The sequence below is a fragment of the Tamandua tetradactyla genome, unplaced genomic scaffold, assembly GCF_023851605.1.
Source record: "Tamandua tetradactyla isolate mTamTet1 unplaced genomic scaffold, mTamTet1.pri scaffold_141_ctg1, whole genome shotgun sequence".
Lineage (NCBI taxonomy): Eukaryota > Metazoa > Chordata > Mammalia > Pilosa > Myrmecophagidae > Tamandua > Tamandua tetradactyla.
Genome location: NW_027518272.1, coordinates 176,009 through 199,796, shown reverse-complemented (window position 1 = coordinate 199,796; position 23,788 = coordinate 176,009). Strand labels below are relative to the sequence as shown.

The 23,788-nt window shown below is 37.7% G+C and overlaps 1 protein-coding gene across 16 annotated transcripts in view; it reads left to right on the top strand.

The window, feature by feature from the left end:
• LOC143673140 (voltage-dependent N-type calcium channel subunit alpha-1B-like) overlaps positions 1 to 23,788 on the top strand; it is a 201,198-nt gene that overhangs the window by 8,348 nt on the left and 169,062 nt on the right. The window lies entirely within an intron of this gene.

The window sequence follows — 23,788 nt, the reverse complement described above, 5'->3', positions numbered from 1 at the left end:
GCCATGCTAGAGATCTGGGTTCAGTTCCCAGTGCCTGCCCATGTATTAAAAATAAATAAATAAATAACCCATGTATACTAAGGAGTACACATAAAAGTAGGCAAAGTAGGCATTGAGGTATATTGCTACAATGTTCCCCAGGTTAAAACTTAAAGAAAAGAAAAATAATTTCTCTACTCCAATCATCTTTCTAATCAAGATTCTAAGACAAAGACAGGAGGCAAAAACCAAATCAAATTTGAAATTGTTCCAAACCTGTGAATAGAACCCATAGAACTCCTCACTTGCAGTCCCCAGACCACTAGATAACTGTATTGCGTTAAGTAGAACTAAGAAGAGACATGGTCTCCTGAACTCAAACATGTGTGGCCTCCATACCAGGGTTTTCTGGAAGACCACCTGCTGCCGAAAGTTAATCTTCTAAGTGCAGACAAGGGTGTTCCCCACCCTAATGCAAAGTGGGGCCTGAAGCACAGCAAAGAAAAATATCTCAGCTTCTTAGATAATCACCCTCCCTCTCCAGCTCTGTGCTTCACACTCTGCAAATGGCCTTGTTTCTTTTCCATTTAATCAATTGCAGTATGCATTTATTCCCTTGTTTTGCAACCCACTATAGAGATATTACTTGAATAAGTCTTAGTGAATTGGAAAGAGGTAAAAAGGAATCAGTTAAAAACTTATTAGAAAGACATGCTTTCTTTCCCTTTGCTGATCTCAAATTTTCATGTACTTTGAATAAACTAACTTCTCTCTTTTCTTATAGAGAAGAAAATAAAGAAGTGTTGCTCAAAAACATAACTAAAAGATCCCTTCTTAGCCAGTGTATTTCCATCAGGAAGAAAACTCCTATTGTTGTGAAAGAACAAGAAATTTGCTGTGAATCATTCTCATCCCTGTTTTGCAGTGAACACTCCAACTCTCCATCAGTAGCCTGTGTCAACATGACAATGAAGTTACCACAGCAACACTGATGTTTTTATCTTCCTCCTTGTTTATTTCAGTTGTTTTACAAATGTTATTCAGATTCTGGTAAGACACAGCAAGACAGACAAAAAATAGTGTCCAAAGTTATCAGCGAAGAAATTTGATGTAAAATGGGCTCACTTGATTTGTCTGAGGTGATATAATTAAGTCAAAATAGAGCACTGAGATATATATATATATAAAGTTACTTAGGCCAAACCTTCGGTGACATTTAGTACTTTTTTATCTGGAAAGAATAGAAACTTGACAGGATTAGTTATAGATATTATATTTATTACATTTGTGAATATAAATGGGAATCTGCAGATGGGGCAGGCCACTAGGGCTCTTCAATAAGGACTTCAGTGGAAGAGAAGAGGAAAGAGGGAGCAGAGAGGGGAAGGGAGAAAAGGAGGGAGGAGAAGAGATGGGAAAGGAGAATAAGTGGGTAAGCAGACAGAGATGGGGAGCCGGGGGGTTGGGGGACAGAGGGACAGAGAGGAGAGAAAGAGAGGTGGGGAGAGGGCTTGGTGAGCATAGCTGAGCAACACTGTACTTTGAACAGGGAGGGCATAAGACATATTTATAGTAGAATAAGAATATAATCTGTCAGGAGTAAAGTGCTGGCAGGAAGTAAGGGCAGGCTCACCCATAGATGGCCTGGTCAGAACTTTGGGAGTTCAGTGGGCAGATCCCTGAAAAAAAAGCCTTCCTAATCCTACTTAGGAAAGGCACATTTCCCTCAGTAGCCAGAGCCTTCCAGAGCACTTCAGGCTGAATTAGAGTAGCTGGAAGAGGAGTAACAAGGTTTCATCTAGACATAAAGAGAAATGAAGTCATGGCTGGCTTCTCTGCCTCGCGGGAGTGATAAGAGCCTTTGCAACTTAAAGTCAGAAAGACCTTAGCAAGTCCATTGTGAGGAAGTGTCTTGGCTGGCAGTGAGGTGAGAACACAACTACAAGGAAAGCTGCAAGGGCCTGGATGGTTCAGTGTGCACCGCTCACATATGCTGCCTGCTATGTGTCAGAAGACACTGACATTCTGGGGCCTGCGGGGTGACGGGGGGTGTCTCACTAACAACACCACTCCGTATAAAGACCCTTTAAGTGCTTTTATCACTTCTCCCTTATGTAATAAAAAAGTTAGTTATGAACTAATGTCAATACACAGGAACGTAGAGAGAATTGGAGACTGTAAGAAATATTCCTGTGCCTAATGTGTACCTTGTGCCAGTTTGAAACTCTTATCTACCCCAGAAAAGCCATGTCCTTTAATCCTCACTCAATATTGCTGGGTGGGTTCTATTTCATTGTTTCCATGTAGCTATGACCCATCCAAGTGTGGGTGGTAACCTTTGATAAGATGGTTTCTTTCCATGGAGATATATGCTCCCTCATTCAAGGTGGGGTTGTTTAATACTTTTTGGAAAAAGCTTTAGAGCCCATGCAGCCAGAGACCTTTATAGATGAGGAAGGAAAACAAGAAGCTGGTAGAGAAAGCTAACAGACACTACCATTTGCCCTTTGAGCTGAGAGAGAAACCCTGAACTTCATCAGCCTTTCTTGAGTGAAGATAGCCTCTTTTTGGTGCCTTAATTTGGACATTTTCATGCCCTTGGAACTGTAAACTTGCAACTTAATAAATTCCCCATTTTAAAAGCTGTTCCATTTTTGGTATATCACATTTCAGCAGCTTACTAACTAGAACATACCAAATGTAACAATCTAACATTTTCCCATACATTTCATAGAACTTTCACTTAAAAAAAAAAAGTTCAAATAAAATGGAAAACCCACCTCCCCACAATCCCTAACCTAATCTCTCCCTCCCTGGAGAAACTATCATTAAGTAGGTACATATCTACCTATGCTTTTTTGTTTATTAAGTGTGTGCACCCACATGTAATAGATATTCAAGTATTTTGTGTATTTGTAAAATTTACAAGGAGTTCATATCTTTTTGTCACTTGTTTTCTTCTATACAATATATGCATTTATCTATGATGATGCATACAGATCTCGTTCATTTGTGATAGTCTATTACATTGGATGAAGTTATCAAAAGTTATTAATCTATTTACTATTAAATGGAATATAAGTTATTTTTTTATAATTTTTCACCATAACCAATGATACACTAGACATTCTTGTACACATTTCCTCTAGTGCAGTGCAATTAGTTCCTCCAGGGTATTCACTTATTCAGTACAACAATTGGTGATAGGGCATGCATATTCTCATCTAGACACTGACAAAGTATTCCAAGTGCCTAATACATCAGTTTTCACAAGCTGCACCAAAATGCCCATTCCTCTTGGTGGAGGACATAGTGCTGTACCAGAACAGTACAGGTATTTTTGGTAATTCAGAGAGCCTTATGTTCTCCTCCCCTCTCCTCAGCTCACTCTCTGTGTAGCCTTGGGTGACATGACTTCTCTGTCTCCTTCCCCATAGGTAAGCTGGGGGGTTGTACTTCTATTGGCAATTACATAACTTTATGGTTAGGTACAGTGTCTGGTACCTAAGAATGCACAGCAAGTATCCATTTGCTAAAAATTAATCTCCTCCAGGCTATAGAAACCAAGATGCTTTTGGAGTGGTTGAGGGGGGTACAAAAATGGTTACATTTTAAGAATGAGGTAACAAATAGTCATTGCCAATGTTTCTCCCATGTGATGATATAGCTTCACAAAAGAACAAAGGAAAGGATCATGGGAATAAGAGCCTAGGTCTCATTGAAGGAAATTGCAATATGTCCTGCTTAATTTATGCTCCAGGACTTTGTATGGACTCTTTCTTCATTCTGTGCACTGTCTTTATTTTTTTTTTATAATGCAAAGAATGCATCACAAGGGTTCTTTGAAAAAAATTCCCCAAGGAACCCAGTGTGACAAAGAAACCTGAAAGGCAACACCTACTGCTTTGCATTAAACCTCCAGAAGGCTCCTGATTGCCCTTCATAGACTCAGTAAAAGTTCTGACACATCCCTATGGGCACCACATTTCTCTAGAGGCCAAAGGAATGAAAAAACACAAAGGCTTTCTCTCTAGGACATTAGCAGAGAATGCCAGCGCTTGAAATATGAGTGGGAAGGAACTCAAGATGGAGAGAAAGATGGGGAGGGAGGGAGAGAGAGAGAGGGAAAGCAAGTTGCAACTAAGAGCATGAGAAAGCTGAATACTTATGTTCCTATCTAAATAGGGAAACCTGGGGATGTATTTCTCCTGAAAAAGTGAATAAATGGATCACCTGCACCGATAATGTATACTTTTTTTTTAAACAAGAAAGAAAAGCACATTAAGTAGATGCCCAGAGGTACAGTTGCTTAGGAATCCTGAACAGGAGACAAAAATAGGCTGTCAGTTTATTTGGCCATTGATAAATGTGTTGGAGGAAATGAATCTGGGCATGTTAGGATTTAGAAAAAGAGAAAAGTCCTGTGAATCACAGTGTCTAACGTGGTTGATGTTCCTTCCTAACACAGAGGAATTTAACAGTGAGTAAAGATCCTGATGGTAAAGGTCAAAATAAGCATTTCAGGTACCATGCTCTTTATGTCAACCCTCATCCCTCCAAATCTAGCAGGCCGAAAGTCTCCAAGCCTAAAAGTGTAAGACCAATTAGCCAGATGGATGGTAAGACATTAAGACAGATTTGTTCCCTAGTTCAGTAAAATTTCATTAATTCAAATCCCATTTGATAAGGTGAGCCAAACACTAAAATGAAATTTACAATATAGGGCAAGCTGTGAAGAACATGGACTCAAGTAAAAATGACCTATAATACCTAGCCTGTATCCTGTAATTGTTATATGATTAAGTTAATTAACTTCCCTAAACTTCAGTCTTCTCACATGTAAAGCAGGGATTTTTTTTTAACTTTTTTTTATTAATTAAAAAAAATTGACAAACAAAACATTTAGATATCATTCCATTCTACATATACAATCAGTAATTCTTAATATCATCACATAGTTGCATATTCATCATTTCTTAGTACATTTGCATCGATTTAGAAAAAGAAATAAAAAGGCAACAGAAAAAGAAATAAAATGATAATAGAGAAAAAAAAACTATACGTACCATACCCCTTACCCCCGCTTTCATTTACCATTATTTCAAACTGAATTTATTTTAACATTTGTTCCCCCTATTATTTATTTTTATTCCATGTGTTCTACTCTTCTGTTGATATAGTAGCTAAAAGGAGCATCAGACATAAGGTTTTCACATTCACAGAGTCTCATTGTGAAAGCTATATCATTGTTCAATCATTGTTCAAATGCCCAGACGCCAGCAGCAGAAGATAACTGTCCACGCTCAAAAGATTGAGAATATGGCTCAGTCAAAGGAACAAACCAATAGCTCAAATGAGACACAAGAGCTGAGACAACTAATGCTGAATATACGAACAGAAATGGAAAACCTCTTCAAAAATGAAATCGATAAATTGAGGGAGGACATGAAGAGGACATGGGCTGAACATAAAGAAGAAATAGAAAAACTGAAAAAACAAATCGCAGAACTTACGGAAGTGAAGGATAAAGTAGCAAACATAGAAAAAATAATGGATAGCTACAATGATAGATTTAAAGAGACAGAAGATAGAATTAGTGATTTGGAGGATGGAACATCTGAATTCCAAAAAGAAACAGAAACTATAGGGAAAAGAATGGAAAAATTTGAACAGGGTATCAGGGAACTCAAGGACAATATGAACCGCACAAATATACGTGTTTTGGGTGTCCCAGAAGGAGAAGAGAAGGGAAAAGGAGGAGAAAAACTAATGGAAGAAATTATCACTGAAAATTTCCCAACTCTTATGAAAGACCTAAAATTACAGATCCAAGAAGTGCAGCGCACCCCAAAGAGATTAGACCCAAATAGGCATTCTCCAAGACACTTACTAGTTAGAATGTCAGAGGTCAAAGAGAAAGAGAAGATCTTGAAAGCAGCAAGAGAAAAACAATCCATTACATACAAGGGAAACCCAATAAGACTTTGTGTAGATTTCTCAGCAGAAACCATGGAAGCTAGAAGACAGTGGGATGACATATTTAAAATACTAAAAGAGAAAAACTGCCAACCAAGACTCCTATATCCAGCAAAATTATCCTTCAAAAATGAGGGAGAAATTAAAACATTCTCAGACAAAAAGTCACTGAAAGAATTTGTGACCAAGAGACCAGCTCTGCAAGAAATACTAAAGGGAGCACTAGAGTCAGATACAAAAAGACAGAAGAGAGAGAGATGGAAAAGAGTGTAGAAAGAAGGAAAATCAGATATGATATATATAATACAAAAGGCAAAATGTTAGAGGAAAATATTATCCAAACAGTAATAACACTAAATGTCAATGGACTGAATTCCCCAATCAAAAGACATAGATTGGCAGAATGGATTAAAAAACAGGATCCTTCGATATGCTGTCTACAGGAAACACATCTTAGACCCAAAGATAAACATAGGTTGAAAGTGAAAGGTTGGGAAAAGATATTTCATGCAAATAACAAACAGAAAAGAGCAGGAGTGGCTATACTAATATCCAACAAATTAGACTTCAAATGTAAAACAGTTACAAGAGACAAAGAAGGACACTATATACTAATAAAATGAACAATTAAACAAGAAGACATAACAATCATAAATATTTACGCACCGAATCAGAATGCCCCAAAATACGTGAGGAATATACTGCAAACACTGAAAAGGGAAATAGACTTATATACCATAATAGTTGGAGACTTCAACTCACCACTCTCATCAAGGGACAGAACATCTAGACAGAGGATCAACAAAGAAATAGAGAATCTGAATATTACTATAAATGAACTAGACTTAATAGACATTTATAGGACATTACATCCCACAACAGCAGGATACACCTTTTTCTCAAGTGCTCATGGATCATTCTCAAAGATAGACCATATGCTGGGTCACAAAGCAAGTCTCAACAAATTTAAAAAGATTGAAATCTTACACAACACTTTCTCGGACCATAAAGGAATGATGTTGGAAATCAATAATAGGCAGAGTGCCAGAAAATTCACAAATAAGTGGAGGCTCAACAACACACTCCTAAACAATGACTGGGTCAAAGAAGAAATTGCAAGAGAAATTAGCAAATACCTCGAGGCGAATGAAAATGAAAACACAACATATCAAAACTTATGGGACGCAGCAAAGGCAGTGCTAAGAGGGAAATTTATTGCTCTAAACGCCTATATCAGAAAAGAAGAAAAGGCAAAAATTCAGGAATTAACTATCCATTTGGAAGAACTGGAGAAAGAACAGCAAGCTAACCCCAAAGCAAGCAAAAGGAAAGAAATAACAAAGATTAGAGCACAAATAAATGAAATTGAAAACATGAAAACAATAGAGAAAATCAATAAGGCCAGAAGTTGGTTCTATGAGAAAATCAATAAGATTGATGGGCCCTTAGCAAGATTGACAAAAAGAAGAAGAGAGAGGATGCAAATAAATAAGATCAGAAATGGAAGAGGAGACATAACTACTGACCTCACAGAAATAAAGGAGGTAATAACAGGATACTATGAACAACTTTACGCTAATAAATACAACAATTTAGAGGAAATGGACGGGTTCCTGGAAAGACATGAACAACCAACTTTGACTCAAGAAGACATAGATGACCTCAACAAACCAATCACAAGTAAAGAAATTGAATTAGTCATTCAAAAGCTTCCCAAAAAGAAAAGTCCAGGACCAGATGGCTTCACATGTGAATTCTACCAAACGTTCCAGAAAGAATTAGTACCAATTCTCTTCATACTCTTCAAAAAAATCGAAGTGGAGGGAAAACTACCTAATTCATTCTATGAAGCCAACATCACCCTCATACCAAAACCAGGCAAAGATATTACAAAAAAAGAAAACTACAGACCAATCTCTCTAATGAATACAGATGCAAAAATCCTCAATAAAATTCTAGCAAATCGTATCCAACAACACATTAAAAGAATTATACATCATGACCAAGTAGGATTCATCCCAGGTATGCAAGGATGGTTCAACATAAGAAAATCAATTAATGTAATACACCATATCAACAAATCAAAGCAGAAAAATCACATGATCATCTCAATTGATGCAGAGAAGGCATTCGACAAGATTCAACATCCTTTCCTGTTGAAAACACTTCAAAAGATAGGAATACAAGGGAACTTCCTTAAAATGATAGAGGGAATATATGAAAAACCCACAGCTAATATCATCCTCAATGGGGAAAAATTGAAAACTTTCCCCCTAAGATCAGGAACAAGACAAGGATGTCCACTATCACCACTATTATTCAACATTGTGTTGGAGGTTCTAGCCAGAGCAATTAGACAAGAAAAAGAAATACAAGGCATCAAAATTGGAAAGGAAGAAGTAAAACTATCACTGTTTGCAGACGATATGATACTATACGTCGAAAACCCGGAAAAATCCACAACAAAACTACTAGAGCTAATAAATGAGTACAGCAAAGTAGCAGGTTACAAGATCAACATTCAAAAATCTGTAGCATTTCTATACACTAGTAATGAACAAGCTGAGGGGGAAATCAAGAAACGAATCCCATTTACAATTGCAACTAAAAGAATAAAATACCTAGGAATAAATTTAACTAAAGAGACAAAAAACCTATATAAAGAAAACTACAAAAAACTGCTAAAAGAAATCACAGAAGACCTAAATAGATGGAAGGGCATACCGTGTTCATGGATTGGAAGACTAAATATAGTTAAGATGTCAATCCTACCTAAATTGATTTACAGATTCAATGCAATACCAATCAAAATCCCAACAACCTATTTTTCAGAAATAGAAAAACCAATAAGCAAATTTATCTGGAAGGGCAGGGTGCCCCGAATTGCTAAAAACATCTTGAGGAAAAAAAACGAAGCTGGAGGTCTCGTGCTGCCTGACTTTAAGGCATATTATGAAGCCACAGTGGTCAAAACAGCATGGTATTGGCATAAAGATAGATATATCGACCAATGGAATCGAATAGAGTGCTCAGATATAGACCCTCTCATCTATGGACATTTGATCTTTGATAAGGCAGTCAAGCCAACTCACCTGGGACAGAACAGTCTCTTCAATAAATGGTGCCTAGAGAACTGGGTATCCATATGCAAAAGAATGAAAGAAGACCCATCTCTCACACCCTATACAAAATTTAACTCAAAATGGATCAAAGATCTAAACATTAGGTCTAAGACCATAAAACAGTTAGAGGAAAATGTTGGGAGATATCTTATGGATCTTACAACTGGAGGCGGTTTTATGGACCTTAAACCTAAAGCAAGAGCACTGAAGAAGGAAATAAATAAATGGGAACTCCTCAAAATTAAACACTTTTGTGCATCAAAGAACTTCATCAAGAAAGTAGAAAGACAGCCTTCACAATGGGAGACAATATTTGGAAATGATATATCAGATAAAGGTCTAGTATCCAGAATTTATAAAGAGATTGTTCATCTCAACAAAAAGAAGACAGCCAACCCAATTACAAAATGGGAAAAAGACTTGAACAGACACCTCTCAGAAGAGGAAATACGGATGGCCAAGAGGCACATGAAGAGATGTTCAATGTCCCTGGCCATTAGAGAAATGCAAATCAAAACCACAATGAGATATCATCTCACACCCACCAGAATGGCCATTATCAACAAAACAGAAAATGACAAGTGCTGGAGAGGATGCGGAGAAAGAGGCACACTTATCCACTGTTGGTGGGAATGTCAAAGGGTGCAACCACTGTGGAAGGCAGTTTGGCGGTTCCTCAAAAAGCTGAATATAGAATTGCCATACGACCCAGCAATACCATTGCTAGGTATCTACTCAAAGGACTTAAGGGCAAAGACACAAACGGACATTTGCACACCAATGTTTATAGCAGCATTATTTACAATTGCAAAGAGATGGAAACAGCCAAAATCTCCATCAACAGAAGAGTGGCTAAACAAACTGTGGTATATACATACGATGGAATATTATGCAGCTTTAAGACAAGATAAACTTATGAACCATGTAATAACATGGATGGACCTAGAGAATATTATGCTGAGTGAATCCAGCCAAAAACTAAAGGACAAATACTGTATGGTCCCACTGATGTGAACGGACATTCGAGAATAAACTTGAAATATGTCATTGGTAACAGAGTTCAGCAGGAGTTAGAAACAGGGTAAGACAATGGGTAATTGAAGCTGAAGGGATACAGACTGTGCAACAGGACTAGATACAAAAACTCAAAAATGGACAGCACAATAATACCTAATTGTAAAGTAATCATGTTAAAACACGGAATGAAGCTGCATCTGAGCTATAGGTTTTTGTTTTGTTTTGTTTTGATTTTACTATTATTACTTTTATTTTTTTCTCTATATTAACATTCTATATCTTTTTCAGTTATGTTGCTAGTTCTTCTAAACCAATGCAAATGTACTAAGAAATGATGATCATGCATCTATGTGATGATGTTAAGAATTAATGATTGCATGTGTAGAATGGTATGATCTCTAAATGTTGGGTTAATTTCTTTTTTTCCGTTAATTAAAAAAAAAAAAAAAAGAGAAGGGATAATTGGAGCTGAAGGGATACAGACTGTACAACGGGACTGGATATAAAAACTCAGAAATGTACAGCACAATACTACCCAATTGTAATGCAATTATGTTAAAACACTGAATGAAGCTGCATGTGAGGTATAGGTTTTTTGTTTTTGTTTTTTTTGTTTTTTTTTCTTTCTATTATTGTTTTAATTCTTATTCTGTTGTCTTTTTATTTCTTTTTCTAAATCGATGCAAATGTACTAAGAAATGATGAATATGCAACTATGTGATGTTATTAAGAATTACTGATTGTACATGTAGATTGGAATGATTTCTAATTGTTTTGTTAATTCTTTTTTTAATTAATAAAAAAAAAAACAAAACAAAAAAAAAAGAAACATGGCTACTGGAACACAGCACTACATTTTCAGGCAATTCCCTCCAGCCTCTCCCCTACATCTTGAACAACAAGGTAATATCTACTTAATGCGTAAGAATAACCTCCAGGATAACCTCTCAACAACTGTTTGGAATTTCTCAGCCATTGACACTTTGTCTCATTTTACTCTTCCCCCTTTTGGTCCAGAAGGTCCTCTCAATCCCTTGATGTTAATTCTCAGCTCATTCTAGGGTTTTTCTCAGTCCTTTGATGCTGAGTCTCAGCTCATTCCAGGATCTTTGTCCCATGTTGCCAGGAAGGTCCACACCCCTGGGAGTCATGTCGCATGCATAGAGGGGGAGGGTGGTGAGACTGTAAAGCAGGGATTTTAATAGTACCTTTTTAGTTATTGAACTTTGTATGAAGGCTCTATTGAACAGTGTCTGTTCAATGTTTATCATACCTCCTGGCATCTCTAGAGAATATTCAATAAATAGTAGCTATTATCCTTAAGAATAATCATTGGAATAATTCAAGTCATAGAAGTGTAGATCTGTAAGCGACCTTAGGAAACATCTGGTGCAGCTTCTCAATCTACAGATGGCAAAAGGGGTCCAGGCAGGTTCCATAACATGTCCCATGTTTCTAAGCCACATGCCTCATATCTCCCAATGACCTTCACCTGGGAACCTCTGCCATTACTGAATCTCAGCATTCTAGCACCATATGGCAAAAAGTATTAGAAAGAGCATTATATCTTCATTAAATCAAGGCCACATAGTGTTCCACTTAGAAGAGCTTGGTAAGCAGCTAGTTCAAGGTATTATAGCACTTAAAATAAACAAAGATGCTTCAAAACAGAACATGAAAGAAAAGAAAAAAAACAATGCAGACCTGCTGATGCAGGGAACCATTTTTTCTTTCACAGGTTCCCCTCAGTAGCATTTGGCTTTTACTTAATTGTTTCTTTTGGGGAAAAGAAAAAGTAGAAGAGAAGAGAAAGCCAAGCAAAGGATGGAAAGGGGCAAGAAGGGTAGAAATCCACAGAACAGGCTCTGCTGAGAATTCAGCATCATATCACCAACATGAGAGCCTCTGGAAGCTGACAGCCTGAAGTGGCAGCAGCAGCATCAGACTCATTTCACTACTGTTTTGGCTGGTGCAGTAAGACCCCTACTCAATACCTACACTCCAGATCAATACAGCTGCACTTTAAAATATACAATTAAATGTTATTTGATTGATTTTGCTTTTTAATTAAAATATTCTTTGCTTGACAGCCTTAGGACATTTTTTCATTTGGTTCAGTTTTATCTACTTATTAGATAATGGGATTGGAAAAATCAGTGAAATTATCTTGTGTGGTTGATTTTGAACAATTCATGCCTCAGTCAAGGTCTTCAGTGGGTGTTCATACCATGTGCCTGTGGCATTGAATTTAACTGGAATTCAACTTGTACTGATTTCTACTTTAAACAACAACAGAAATAGTCTCTCCTTCCTCCTTTTTGTCCCCTCCCTTGCTTCCTTTGAGGGGATCTAAAACTAATTGAAACAGTTATTAATGAAAGCCCCATGTGTGGTCTTAAAGGTTGTATTAGGGCTAACATACAATCATTTTCTAAATAGATTTAAGTATGTAATAGCCCTACCCCTCCCACCACCAAAAAACACCCACCAAAATTGTTACATCAATGCCTTTTTCCGCATGCTGACAGGCACGTCTTGGACATTTAGGCCCCTGTGAAACTGAAGCCTTGAGTACACATAGGCTGCCAGCTTCTTACAAGCCATGCCAGCCTCCTGCGTTCTATTAGGGCTGCTCATGGCCAGGAAAAAAGGGAAAACAAATGTAGCTAATGAGCTGGGAAGATAATACACTTGTGAGAGTCAGCACAGAGATTGGATGTTCTCTATTCTTAGCGCTCAAAAAAAGAATGCCTTTTCCCCACAAACATTCACACTACTGCTAGTAGCATTCTGGGTTTCTTTCTTTCTTTTCTTTTTTTTTTTTTTACGAGTCCAGACATCATAGTACCAGGTTTAAAGAAATGGTGCAACAACTCTTTAACCACACGGTAGAACCTTATGTCTAGGTCATCCATGGATGAAGTCTCTTGATCTTAAGAGCTGCATCTGGATGAGTGAGAAACATCATAGTGCAAAGAGGAGGGTGCAGTGAAAAGAAGCCTATTCTACAGCGTGTTATAGTTGTATGCCTGCCCCCACAGAGACATCACATTCCTATGGGCCTTTCTGTTATCTTTTATTCCATTGATGAAATGAGTCATTACAATTCAGTAGTATCTGTTCAAGGAAGTATAACTAAAGAGGCTAACAGCATGGCTGGATTCTATTGGACTTGATTGCGAGGCATGTAAATACAGGCATAAGTACAAATTCCAGCCAGATCTCCTGGCAGTCATTTGGTTTATGGAATAATGCTCCAGACCAGAACAACTGATACCTGATGATTGTAGTAAACCCTGGTTGTTTTGACTTACCCAGTTGATTAGTTCCCTGGTGCTGCCTAACAAAGTATAAGGTAGTGGATGGCTTAAAGCAACAGAAATTTATTTCTCACAGGTCTGGAGGCCCAGAGTCTGAAAACAAGGGGTTGGCTGGGTTAGTTTCTCCTGGAAGATCTGAGGGAGAATCCATTCCATGCTTGTATCCTAGCTTCTGATGGCTGCAGCAATCTTTTGTGGTCCTTGGCTTTTAGAGGACTCCGATTCCCATAATCAGAATGATACTGCCAGTCCATGGGGTGAGTTGGCAAAAGAGATAATCAGTGGAGCTGAAGGGATACAGACTGTGCAACAGAACTGGATACAAGAGATAGTCAAAATATTACCATTTGATTCTTCTAATGCTTCACTTGTACGATGCCAGGCTCTGAGGGATAATGTTTTTGAAACCTTTATGGAGTTTTGTGGAAACAGGAGGTATGGAGATGTTGGGTGGTTGTTGTTAGATACACTGTATACATTAATGAGTGGAAGGGATGGGCTTAAGGCCTCAAATGAGAAGTTTACTCAAGGCCTCACAGATGTAAATGTTTTTATGAATGTCCTGAAGAAAAATCTTATTTTCTGTAGCTGTAGACTTGAGATTTCCAAAAATCAGACTCACAATCTTATTGTTAGTGCAGCAACGTTACAATGTAAGCTGAAATCTCAGTCTTGCTTAGTGTCTGCCATAAAAGTGAGGGCACTGAATAGGACCCTTAAAAATGGGATGGTGACATATGGATTGATAATGATGTTGATAGAGAGGTTGAAACCCTAGGTCATGCTGAGTCTTCTCTACATAACCCTGTCATAGTTTGCCCTGAGGATATAGCCATCCCACCTCCAGCCTGCCCTGAGGAGTTGGCCACCCAACCTCTACCTAAAGGATTAGCCCTAGAGTGATTAATCTTATTTCACCAGATGAAGGTGCAAATGAATGCCCTGAAGCAAATGGTTTGGAAGATACTTCTAATTCTATTCATGATCCACCCCGACTACCCTTCATTTCTTACAGCTCTATAACTAGACTAAAGTCCTAACAGGCTCCTAAAGATGAGGCATAAAGTATCACCCATGGGGAGGTACATTATACTCCAAAAGAACTGTGTGATTTTTCCAATGTATATAGACAGAAGTCAGGGGAATATGTGTGGTGATGGATTTTAAGGGTGTGGAACAATGGTGGGAGGAATATACAGCTGGATCAGATTGAGTTTATTGATACAGGCCCAGATAAGCAGAGATTTTGCATTCAATGTTATATAGCTCAAGGAGTTAGAAAAAGCATTAACAGTTTGTTTGGATGGTTGGCTGAAACATGGATCAAAAGGTGGCTGACATTACTTGAGGTTGCAATGCCAGAACTGCCCTGGCATAAAGTAGATGAGGGATCCAGAGGCTTAGGGAGATCGGAATGTTAGAGTGGATTTATCATGCAAAGCCTGCTCTTACACCCCAGAAATGTCTGGAGATGCACCTTTTATCAGAACTGTGAGAAATAAATTTGTGAAGAGCTCTATTGTTGCACTTCTCTGTAGGTCAGATTTTATTGTGGGAACTGTTGTCACTGAGCTGGAATCCTTAAACATAACAGGGATGACCAGATCCCAAGTTGGAAGAAGCCAGGTGGCAGCACTTAATTGCCAAAAACAAGGTGGATGTGGATACGTTAATAGACAGCAGACTCAAAGCAAGAGTCAAAATAATCTGACTCATGGAGACTTGTGGCATTGGCTAGTAAATCATGAGGTACCTAGAAGTACAATAGATGGGCAGTCTAATAAATTCTTGTTTGAGCTATATAAACAAAAGTGTTCTAGGTCAAGTGGACAGAAATCTAACTTGAATTACTGAAAGAGTCACTGTCTCTTAATTAATTTCCAGACTTGAGACACTTTACAGACCCAGAGCCCTTTGAATGAGGGGGAGGCCAGGTTCCTTTGGGAGAGAATCCTGTTACACTGCCAGAAATTTATACTGATAATCTTCCTCCAAGCCTTCCCCAAGGAGACTGATCACATTTTACCAGGGTAACTGTGCATTGTGGAAAAGGAAATGATCAGATATTTAGGAAATTATTGGACACTGGGTCTAAAAGTGACATTCATTCCAGGGGACTCACAATGTTACTCTGGTCCACCAGTCAGAGTGGGGGCTTATGGAGGTCAGATGATTGATGGAGTCTGCAGGGACCTTGATCATTTCTCCCTCCCATGAGACATCAAACCATTGTATTGTTATCATGTTGATTGGACCTATTAAGCAAGAAATAGCAACTACTCTAAACTTATTACTTAGGCATTTATCTATCAGAGGATGGGAGATAAATCCAACAAAAATATAAGGACCTTCCACCTCAATGAAGTTTCTAGGTGTCCAGTGGTGTGGGACATGTTGAGATATCCCTTTTAAGGTGAAGGATAAGTTGCTGAATCTGGCCCCTCCTATGAACAAAAGGGAGTCACAATGCCTAGTTGGTCTCCTTGGATTTTAGCAACAACATATTCCTCATTCCTCATATTCAACATATTCCTCCTTTGGGTGTGCTACTCTGGCTCATTTATCAAGTGACCAGAAAAGCTGCTAATTTTGTGTGGGAACCTGAACAAGAAGAGACTCTGTGACAGGTCCAGGCTGCTGTACAAGCTGCTCTGCCACTTGGACCATATGATCCAGTAGATCTAATGGTTCTGGAAGTGTCCGTGGCAGATAGAGATGCTGTCTGGAGCCTTTGGCAGGCCCCTATAGGAGAATCACAATGCAGACCTTTTGGATTTTGGAGCAGAGCCTTATCATCTGCTCAGATAACTACTCTCTTTTTGAGAAACAGCTTTTGGCCTGCTACTGGGCCTTAGTATAGACTAAATGCTTAACTGTGGGCCACCAAGTTACCATGAGACCAGAGTTGCTTATCATGGCCTGGGTATTGTCTGACCCACCAAGCCATAAAGTTGTGCATGTGCAGCAGCATTCCATCATACAATGGATATGGTATATATGAGACAGGGCCAGAGAAGGTCCTGAAGGCACAAGTAAGTGACATGAGGAAGTGGCCCAAATGCCCATGGTCTCCACTCCTGCCACATTACCTTCTCATTCCCAGAACAGAGCTATGGCCGCTTTGGTTGTTTCTTACAGTGAATTGACTGAGAAAGAGAAACTTGGGCTTGCTTTACAGATGGTTCAGCATGATATGGAGATACCACCTGAAAGTGAACAGCTGCAGCATTACAACCCCTTTCTGGGGTGTTCTTGAAGGACAGCGGTGAGAGGAAATCCTCCTAGTGGGCAGAACTTCGAGCAGTGCACCTGGTTGTTCATTTTGCTTGGAAGGATAACTGGCAAGAGGTGATGTTGTATACTGACTCATGGGCTGGTGCTAATGGTTTTGGCTGGATGGTTAGGGACGTGGTAAGACCATAATTGAAAAATTGGTGACAAAGAAGTCTGGGGAAGAGGTATGTGGATAGACCTTTCTGAGTGGGCTACAAACATAAAGATATTTTTGTCCCATGTGAATGCACACCAGAGGGGGAATTCTGCAGAAGAAGGTTTTAATAATCAGGTGGATGAGATGACCTCTTCTGTGGATACCAGCTTCTTTCCCCAGCAACTTCTGTCATTGCCTCATGGGCATGAGCAAAGTGGTCATGGTGATAGCGATGGAGGTTATGCATGGGCTCAGCAACAAGGACTTCCACTTACCAAGGCTGACCTGACTATAGCCACTGCTAGTGCCCAAGCTCCCAGCAGCAGAGATTCACACTCAGCTCCTGATATGGTAACATTTCTCTAGGCGACCAACCCGTTACATGGTGGCATGTTGAATATATTGGACAACTCTCTTCATGAAAGCAGCAGTGATTTGTTCTAACTGGAATAGACACATCCTCTGGATATGGGTTTGCTTTCCCTGCACACAATGCTTCTGCCAAAACTACAATCCATGGATTTACAGAATTCCTTATCCATCATCATGGTCTGATCAAGAAACACACTTCATGGCAAATGACATGCAGGGATGGGCACATGCTCATGGAATTCTCTGGTTTGACCATGTTCCTCATCATCCAGAGGCAGCTGGATTGATAGAACAGTGGAATGGTCTTTTGAAAAATCAATTAAGGTGCCAACTAGGTGGCAATACCTTGAAGGGCAGGGGTAATGTTCTCCAGGAAGTATCCACTGTATGATGCTGTTTCTCTCTTAGCCAGGATCCATGGGTCCAGGAACCAAAGGATGGAAATGGGAGTGGCACCACTCACTATTACCCCTAGTGATTCACTTGGAAAATTTTTGCTTCCTGTCCCTGTGACCTTGAGCTCTGCTGATCTACAGGTTTTAGTTCTAAAAGAGGGAGTGTTCCCACCAGTAGAAACAACAATGATTCCATTGAACTGGAATCTAAGACTGCACCTGGTCACTTTCGGCTGTGCATCAACCTGCATCAACAAGCTGAAGGTAAAGGGAAGATGGAATGGGTAGTGGAAGAAGGTAGTGATACATATGAAGTTTGACCATGTGATCAGTTACAGAAATGAGGACTGTAATGATGTTTTGTTCATGTTATAGTATTTAAGTTGTAAGATATCAAGTTTTAGGATGAATATTACCCAAGGACTCATGCCCTATTCTGGGGAGATTTAATGTGTTTCCAGTTGTATGTAGGACAGTCAAGTATTGTTAGGTGAGGAAAAAATGTGTCTTTTATTGTTTTCTATTTAGAAATTAAGTATGGTTTAAGGTGATGTATATAGCTGCCAAGTTGACAAGGGGTGGACTGTCATGATCAGGTTCATGTGTCAAGTTGGCCAGGTTGTGGTACCCATTTGTCTGGTTGGGCAAGTGCTGGTTTGCCTGTTGCTGTGAGGAAATTTCATAAAATTAAATCATATTCACATTGGCTGCATCCACATCCACAAGTGATCTCATTTGTAATCAGCCAAGGTGTGTGTCTTCTGGAACGAGTGATGTTTAATCTAATCAGTGGAGGCCTTTTAAGGAGGATTCAGAAGAGGCAGGCTTTCTTCCTGCTTCAGCCGGCAAGCCTCTCCTGTGGAATTCATCCAGATCCTCCATCAGAGTCATCAGCTTTATAGCCTGCCCTATGGATTTTGGTGGACTGTACATTCCTATCATTATGTGAGACACTTATAGATTTTATATTTATGGATATTTCCTGTTGATTCAGTTTCTCTAGAGAACCCTAACTAATACACATACTAACCTATGTTTGAATTCCAGGTTCCTCCAATTACTAGTTGTAGCCTTTTGCAAATATTGGTAAATTCTTTAAGACTCAATTTTCTTCATCTGCAAGATGGACATAATAATATTTACCTTGTGGGTCTATGTAGCACTTAAAGACAATGCATATGGAATCTTAGTATAGAGCCTGGCACATAGGTGATGTATGATATACATCATATCATACATAGTTTATATGTATGCTATAGTTTATACAAATATGAAAATAGATTATAACCTAACTCCAGAGCAGGGTCAGGAAACTTTTTCCATAAAGGGCTAAATATAATACATTGTAGGGTTTGCAAGGGCAAATGATTTGTTACAACTGCTCAAGTCTGCCACATGAAAGAAGCTTTAGAAAGTATATTTAAAAATGGGTTAGCTGTTCCAAAAAACTTTATTTTCCAAAAACAGGCTGCTAGCTGGATTTAGCCCCTGGGCTGTAGTTTGCTCATACAAGGAAACTGAGTCTTATCATCTCTATGTCTCTAATTGCTAATAGTATTTTATTTGTTTTCTTTCTGATGGTGGTCTTTGAATTTCCTAGGGCAATGGAGAGTCCCATATTGGAAGACTAAATTCTATTTAGGGAATATCTGCAGGAACCATTTTTCATATGGGACAAAGGTCTGTCTATGGAAAAATAACATGAAAATGCACTAACATGTTTCAAGGATGATAGTGGAGGATAGCAGGAAGAAGTGGGTTTTTTTGTATGTTGCATGATGGAGACATATTGCATTCTTTTTCCTTGTGAGTTCCTGTTATTGTAGCATCATTTGTAGAAATTTTGTTTGTATGCTTGCTTGTTTGTTTTGGAAAGGGCATGGTGTGAGAATTGAACCTGGATCTCCCACATGGTAGGAGAGAATTCTACCACTGAATTATTCCTGCACCCCATAGGAGAAGTGGTTTTGAGTACAATTTATTGTGGAGGCAGGGGCTGCATTTGACCCATCTATATGGCCAGGTAAAGAGATCTTTTGTAAGTGAATTCAATAATTGAATCACTTCATTCACTACACCATTCTTTTTGGCCCTACTAATATGTCTCTGAGGCTACAGGGCAGTTAATGATTGCATGCAATGTTGGAAAATGCCTACTGGGGATTCAGAACACAGATATTCCTGAAAAAGTTGGATAGCTATGTTGAGTAATTTGTGTAATGTGCTCCCAATGCCTTATGAAATTAGACTGTTAACAGTGAATTTGTCATATGTGTCCTTTATCATGTTGGGTAAATTTCCTTCTATTCCTGTTTTACTAAGTTTCTTTTTTACCAAGAAAGGATACTGCATTTGGTCAAATGTCTTTTTTGCATGAATTGAGATTATAATATGTTATTCCCTTTAATGTGTTAATCTGATGTATTACATTGTTTTCTTATATTGAGAAACTCTTGTATAAATGGGATAAATACTACTTGATCATGATGTATAATTTTTTTAATGTGCAGTTGGATTTGACATACTACTATTTTGTTGAGGAATTTGTATCTATATTCATAACAGAAACTGGTCTGCAATTTTTTTTCTTATATTATCTTTATCTATCTTTGTCATTAGGGTGATGTTGGTCTCATCAAGTGAGTTATATAGTGTGCACTGTTCTTCAACTTTGGGAAGAGCTTGAGCAGGATTGGTGTTAATTAATCTTGTAATATTTACTGGGTATTGCTTCTTGGAGGGTTTTTTGATGACTGGTTCAATCTCTTTTTTTGGAATTTGTTGAGGTCTTCCATTTCTTCTAGAGTCAGTTGATGCATTTCACATGTTTCTAGGAATTTGTCCATTTTAGTTTGGTTGTTTGATTAATTGGCATATATTGTTCATAATATTCTCTTGTTACCCTTTGTAGTTCTGAGGGTTCTGTAGAATGCTCCCTTTTATTTCTGATGTAATTTATATTTTTTCTTTTCCTTGTCATTCTAGTTAATGGTTTGTTAACTTTAATGATCTTTTATGAAAATCAGCTTTTGCTTCTGTTAATGCTTTCTATTGACTTTTTCCTCCATTTAATTTATTTCTGCTAAGATTTATGTAATTTATGTCCTTCTGTTGGCATTGGGTTTAATTTGCTGTTATTTTTCTAGTTCCTGCAGGGATGTCTTAGTTCTTTGATATTACCTATTTTTTTTTCCAATGTAAGCATTTAGAGCTATAAATTTCCCTCTCAGAACTGCCTTTGCTACCTAAGTTTTGACATGGTTTTCCTCATTTTCATTTATCTTAAGATACAGACTGATATCTCTTGTGATTTTTCTTTGACACATTGTTTAAGAGTGTGCTATTTTAATTCATTATATTGTGGATTTTCAAGTTATCTGCCTTTTATGGATTTCCATCTTTATTTCATTTTGGTCAGAGATGTTTGTACAATTTATTTAACTCTTTCTGTATTTATTGAAACTCTTTTTGTGAGTAAATATGTGGTATATCCTGAGGAATAATCCATGTGTACTTGAGAAGACTGTATATCCTGCTGATTTAGGATGCAGTTTTCTGTATATGTCTGTTAGGTCTAGTTCATTTATCATATTATTCAAGTTCTCTGTGTTCTAATTGATTTTCTGTCTAGATGTTCTCTCTATTGATGAGAATGGAGTTTTGAAATCCCCAAGTATCATTGCAGAGGTACCTATTTCTCCTTTCAGAGTGCCAGTGTTTGCCTCATGTGTTTGGGGACATTGTGGATTGGTGAATAAATATTTAAGATTTTGATTTCTTCTTGGTGGCTTGACACTTTTATTAATATATAGTGTCCTTCTTTGTGCTTGTAACAGCTTTTGACTTTCTATTTTGTACCATATTAATATAGGTACCAAATATCTCTTTGGCTACTGACTCCAGGACTATTACTTATCATCTTTTCATTTTCAACCTATTTTCATCTTTTGGTCTAGGGTGGGTCTCTTGTATACATGTAGTTTTTTTTTTTTTTTTTTAGAGTGTTTTTTTTTTTATTAATTAAAAAAAGAAGTAACAAAACAATTAGAAATCATTCCAATCTACATGTACAATCAGTAATTCTTAATAACATCACATAGTTGCATATTCATCATTTCTTAGTACATTTGCATCGATTTAGAAAAAGAAATAAAAAGACAACAGAATAAGAATTAAAAGAATAATAGAAAGAAAAAACAAACAAAAAAAAAAAAAACAAAAAACCTATACCTCACATGCAGCTTCATTCAGTGTTTTAACATAATTGCATTACAATTGGGTAGTATTGTGCTGTCCATTTCTGAGTTTTTATATCCAGTCCCGTTGTACAGTCTGTATCCCTTCAGCTCCAATTACCCGTTCTCTTTTTTTTTTTTTAATTAATGGAAAAAAAGAAATTGACCCAACATTTAGAGATCATACCATTCTACATATGCAATCAGTAATTCTTAACATCATCACATAGATGCATGATCATTGTTTCTTTTTTTTTTAATTTTTTTATTAATCAAAAAAAAGAAAAGAAATTAACACAACATTTAGAAATCATTCCATTCTACACATGCACTCAGTAATTCTTAGTATCATCACATAGATGTATGATCATCATTTCTTAGTACATTTGCATCGATTTAGGAAAAGAACTAGCAAAACAGCAGAAAAAGATATAGAATGTTAATATAGAGAAGAGAATTAAAATAATAATACTAATAATATATATATATATAAAAAGGAAAAAGAAAAAAACAAAAACAAAAGATACAAACACACAAACAAACAAACAAAAAACCATATTTCAGGTGCAGCTTCATTCAGTGTTCCAACCTAGTTACATTACACTTAGGTATTATTGTGCTGTCCATTTTTGAGTTTTTGTATCTAGTCCTGTTGCACAGTCTGTATCCCTTCAGCTCCAATTACCCATTATCTTACCCTGTTTCTAACTCCTGCTGGTCTCTGTTACCAATGATATAGTCCAAGCTGATTCTCGAATGTCGGTTCACATCAGTGGGACCATACAGTATTTGTCCTTTAGTTTTTGGCTAGACTCACTCAGCATAATGTTCTCTAGGTCCATCTATGTTATTACATGCTTCATAAGTTTAGTCTGTCTTAAAGCTGCATAATATTCCATCGTAGGTATACGCCAGTTTGTTTAGCCACTCGTCTGTTGATGGGCATTTTGGCTGTTTCCATCTCTTTGAAGTTGTAGATAATGCTGCTATAAACACTGGTGTGCAAATGTCTGTCTGTGTCTTTGCCCTTAAGTCCTTTGAGTAGATACCTAGCAGTGGTATTGCTGGGTCGTAATCCATTCTGCCATTCTATGTCTTTTGATTGGGAAATTCAGTCCATTAACTTTTAGTGTTATTACTGTTTGGATAATATTTTCCTCTACCATTTGGCTTTTGTATTATATATATCATATCTGATTTTCCTTCTTTCTACACTTTACTCCATACCTCTCTCTTCTGTCTTTTCGTATCTGACTCTAGTGCTCCCTTTAGTATTTCTTGCAGAGCTGTTCTCTTGGTCACAAATTCTCTCAGTGACTTTTTGTCTATAAATGTTTTAATTTCTCCTTCATTTTTGAATGACAATTTTGCTGGATATAGGAGTCTTGGTTGGCAGTTTTTCTCTTTTAGTAATTTAAATATATCATCCCACTGTCTTCTAGCTTCCATGGTTTCTGCTGAGAAATCTACACATAGTCTTATTGGGTTTCCCTTGTATGTGACAGATTGTTTTTCTCTTGCTGCTTTCAAGATCCTCTCTTTCTCTTTGACCTCTGACATTCTAACTAGTAAATGTCTTGGAGAACGCCTATTTGGGTCTATTCTCTTTGGGGTGCGCTGCACTTCTTGGATCTGTATATTTAGGTCTTTCATAAGAGTTGGGAAATTTTCAGTGATAATTTCTTCCATTAGTTTTTCTCCTCCTTTTCCCTTCTCTTCTCCTTCTGGGACACCCACAACACGTATATTTGTGCGCTTCATATTGTCATTCAGTTCCCTGATCCCCTGCTCAAGTTTTTCCATTCTTTTCCCTATAGTTTCTGTTTCTTTTTGGAATTCAGTTGTTCCATCCTCCAGTTCACTAATTGTAGCTTCTGTCTCTTTAGATCTACCATTGTAGTTATCCATTGTTTTTTCCATTTTTTCTTCTTTGTCCTTCACT